Source organism: Bos taurus, chromosome 5 (genome assembly GCF_002263795.3).
Source record: "Bos taurus isolate L1 Dominette 01449 registration number 42190680 breed Hereford chromosome 5, ARS-UCD2.0, whole genome shotgun sequence".
In the NCBI taxonomy this organism is placed as follows: domain Eukaryota; kingdom Metazoa; phylum Chordata; class Mammalia; order Artiodactyla; family Bovidae; genus Bos; species Bos taurus.
In genome coordinates this window covers 44,440,159-44,444,896 of record NC_037332.1, presented here as the reverse complement: position 1 = coordinate 44,444,896, position 4,738 = coordinate 44,440,159, and positions in this window count along the sequence as shown.

Here is a 4,738-nt window from a genome sequence, read left to right as displayed (position 1 = left end):
AGACTTAAAATGTATTAATATGCTACTTGTTTGATACTAGGCCTACAACATTTCTGAGTTTGCTATTAGAACTAATGCTGGTGAATATTTGCCTAAAACCTTAATTATCAAATATATCTCCAGCATATTCAGTTCTTAATCAAAAAAGATCATTTATGCATCTTGCTGATCATGAAGGAATATAAAGGGGAATTTGGTGAGCTGTTGCATTTCCTTAATATTATTATCTTAGATTCATGCATTATGACAGATTCAGAGGCTGATGAGTTTGCAAGTATTGAAATAATTGCTATTAAACAAATGTAAATTTATGCTTGCTGTAAAAAAAATGCATTTTCATTAAAAGCTTTGCAATTCATACCTTGTCTGTCTTTGTTTAGAGCCATTTAGTATTTCTGAAGAAATACATAAGTATATATTTGGGGAAAAATGAGCTGACACAGTAATTCAAACATGCTCACCTGTACACCATCAGAGAGATATTGCTGAATAAAACTCCATAGGCATGCTGACAGATCTCACTTAATTTTTTTTGAGCTGAGCTGCACAGCCTGTGGGATATTCGTTCCCCAACCGGGGACTGAACCCCGACCCTCAAAAGTGAAAATGTGGAGTCCTAACCACCAGACTGCTAGGGAATTCCCTTCAGTTTAAATCTGTAAACATAAACCTCAAATGGGCCCTGAAATCTGCTTGCTCATCTTAATGTCTTCTTGGCAATCCTTCTGTGTTGCTTCCTACTCTCCAAACTGATTGTCACTATTTACTTCTCTCTTTTCAAAGTCCAGCACACAGGCCAGCTACTAGCCTCCATACTCTGCTCTCAGTAGATGACCTGGCCTCACCTTACACTGCCAGAACAGAAGCAACTCATACAAAATGCTTCCCTCCTGGCCACCATAACAGAGTTCACATCTTTCCCTGAACCTCCCTTCCCTTCCTTCCCCTTTATCACTGGGATGAAGGGGCTTTACTCCTGCCAATGGCAGTGTCTCCGCATGCAGTCTTCATCACAGCCCTCTTACTACTCCAGTTTAGGCTCTTTCCTGCATCCTGAGTTTCTCCCTCTTTGCTGGATCTGCATCACTGTATGAACAGCCCTGGTAACCTTCCATCTTAGAAAGAACTCTCCATGGACTCTATATAACACTCCAACTACAACATTTTCGACTCCCTTTTACAGCAGCACTTTTGGGGTGAGATATCTATATTCACCCACTCCACGTCCTCACCTCCATTTCTCTTTTCATCTCTTCTTAATCTGACTGCTGTCCTCACGCAGCTCAAAAGGGCTCCAGCCTGACTCCTCTCAGGATGCCTTGGGGCTGATTCTAGTGATCACCTGATTTCTGTTTATCCTCCTTGATCTCTCAGCAGCATTTGACAGAGTGAACCACTTCCTACTTCTAGAAAAATATTTTTTCCTCAGCCTTTCCTTCTTTATATCCTTTTAGCCCTCTTGGCTGGCTGTTTCTCTGCTGTTTGATTTTCAACTGTGAGAATGCCCCAGGACTCAAGTCTAACCATTTGATACACCTGTTTTACTTATTCATTTATTTGTCTCTTCTTGCTGAAGGATAGCTTCAAAAGAATAGAATCTTTCCAGCTCTTTAAGGCAATTAAAATATTTCAATCTTTCCCGAATTTGCAAGTACAGGATAGACTTTTATGTTTTCTGAACAATATGAGAATATACTGCCAACATGGTGCCCAAAGGTTCTGAATCCTTCAGTATGTAAATCCTACAGAACCTCAAAACTTCATCCAAATCAGGAGGTGAACATTAACAAATTAGGACCACCTCATCATCAGATCTATGCAATTTTATCAATTGTGACATAACTTTTCTTAACTAAAGGTCTAATTCAGAATCACGTGTTAAAATTGGTTGTTATGTTTTTTCAGTTTCCTTCCATCTAGATCATTTCTTCACTTTTTCCTTAACTTTTATGACTTTAACCCTTTTAAAAACCTCAACTAGTTGTGCTATAAATGGCCTAGGGTTTTTCTGATATTCTCTGGAGTAGATTAGGTTATGCATCTCTGGCAGGGATGCCACAGACGTGATATTGTGCTCTTCCTCTTGCTTCCTTTCAGGTGACATGTAGTTTTGAAATGTTCTATTATTGATGATGTTCTCACTGATCATTTGATTAAGATGATGTCTGCAAGTCACCTACATTGTGAAGTATATGGGAAAGGATGAGGTGCTTTGAGAAATCTTCTTCCTCATCAAAATGTCAATTTATGCATTTATTTCTTGTATCAGTATAAAACCCTGGCTTTCTACTTTATTCCAATTATAATGAGTCTGAAAGTGAAGTCGTTTCATCGTGTCCGACTCTGTGACTCTGTGGACTATTGCCTACCAGGATCCTCAGGCGACAGTCCATGGGGTTTTTCAGGCAAGAGTACTAGAGTGGGTTGCCATTTTCTTCTCCAGGGGATCTTCCCAACCCAGGGATCGAACCTGGGTCTCCCGCATTGCAGGCAGATGCTTTACCATCTGGGCCACAGGGAAGCTTCATTATCATTTACTTTGATGTTCACACTGTCCCTGATTTGGCCACAAGAGCCTCTGCAAGCTAGCTTCTGTGTCATTTTGACACATCCCTGTCATTCTCTGGGCACTTTTTTGTTTTCTGGCATAAAATGTTGTAACGCTCACTTTGTTCTTTTCTTGCTTCATCCTGGAATTAGCCATTTCTCCAAAGAGCCCTTATTTTAAAAAACCAGCTCTGGGAAGTAAAGTCACTGTTCCCAGGCCCCATCAATGGTCAGAGCTAACGGATGTAGTATTTAAGTAATTTTTCTCTATTTAAATTGAATTTATATATCTCCAGCTCCAATCTTACATCACAAGGTTACTTCTAGCTTTTTTCTTTTTCATGTTGGCAACTCCCTTGTATGACAGTGGGAAACTGGGCACATACTGTCTTTAATATCCTTAAGATGTATCCTAAGCACATGCATATATTTGATCAATTTGCCTGTTTGTAACCAACTTTGTGATCTCCCAACACTGCCACATCATGGAATAGATGGTCTCCACTCAGGCTTTGATACCTCTCATCCGATCACCCCTTCTTCCACTTCTGGACACCTTCTTTACTGTGTTACATCTCTGATACTGTATGCAGGGCCTGTGTCCTTGCAGGAAAGAGGGCAGAAATCCTTCAATCTTCTTTACACACATGTTGCAAATATATAGAATAGTGTCAGTAGCATTGTACATGCAGTAGCAGTAGTATTGTACATGATCAATAAATATTGGTTAATTTAATGAATATTTCGATACTTTGGCAATTCCCCCACACTGGGCATTCTGAGAGTTTTCTTACTCTCTGATCCCACATGCTTTTGGGGCTCCAAGGGTCAGGTGTCAAGTTTATGTGACCAGACATGAGAGGACAGCTGGGGGTCCAAGATTCTGGTACCATTTTAATATGAATAAATGGCAAAGAATATGGGTTTATTCATATCAGGATATCCAGAGGTGTATGGAAAATGAGTCAAGGTAGGGGAGAGAGACTTGACGAGTGACAGCTCAGATGCAGAGACAGGATATAGCTAAGAAGCCCCAGAACTGACCCATGAGAATGGCTGACTGAAGAAACAACCAGAGATTAGCAAAAGTTGGCCTAAGAGGGATAGTGATTCTTGTTGAAGATTTTGCTTAGTGTTTTTGATAAATGTCATATCTTACTTACACCTGTTATTTTAATACCTTCAAGTTCCCAAACCAAATTTTGATCCTTGTTCTGAGATAGAAATAAAAATAAATATGAAAGTTTCATCATTTTTAAAAGACATTCAATTCCAATGTTGCTCAGTTTCACCTCAGGATATGATTTTGAAATGCAGAGTGATATTCCAGATGATTACTGGGCTCTTTCTTCCTGTAGCACTAGTTGTAACTGAGCCTTGAGCACATCTCTTGCACTTATATTTAGCAGACTTATTTAAAGAATATTTTCTTAAAAGTTGCTAAAAGGGAATTACTAAAAATGACTAATCGTGTGTGACTAATTAGATATGATGCATTTATATAGATGTCTATTATGCAAAGTATACTTTAAATCATTTACAATTTTTTGTTGTTGCTGTTCAGTCACTAAGTCATGTCAGACTGTCTCCTGCACAATGTTAGGAATCTCCACCCATAGTTCTTTAGACACTCTGTCTACAAGATCTAACCCCTTGAATTTATTTGTCACCTCCACTGTATAACCATAAGGGATTTTATTTAGGTCATATCTGAATGGCCTAATGGTTCTCCCTAATTCTACAATTTGAACCTGAATTTTGCAATAAGGAGTTCATGATCTAAGCAACATTCATCTCCAGGTCTTGTTTTTTTCTGACTGTATTGAGCTTCACCATCTTTTGCTGCAAAGAGTATGATCAGTCTGATTTCAGTATTGACCATTTGGTGACGTCCATGTGTAGAGTCACCTCTTGTGTTGTTGGGAGAGGGTGTGTGCTATGATCAGTGTGTTCTCCTGAACACACTGTTAGCCTTTGCCCTGCTTCATTTTGTACTCCAAGGCCAAATTTGCTTGTTACTCCAGGTATCTCTTGACTTCCTACTTTTGCATTTCAACCCTCTATGATGAAAAGGATGACATCTTTTGTTGGTGTTAGTTCTAGAAGATCTTCTAGGTCTTCATAGAATCAGTAAACTTCAGCTTCTTCAGCATTAGTTTTTGGGGGCATACCTGAATTACTGTGATGTTGA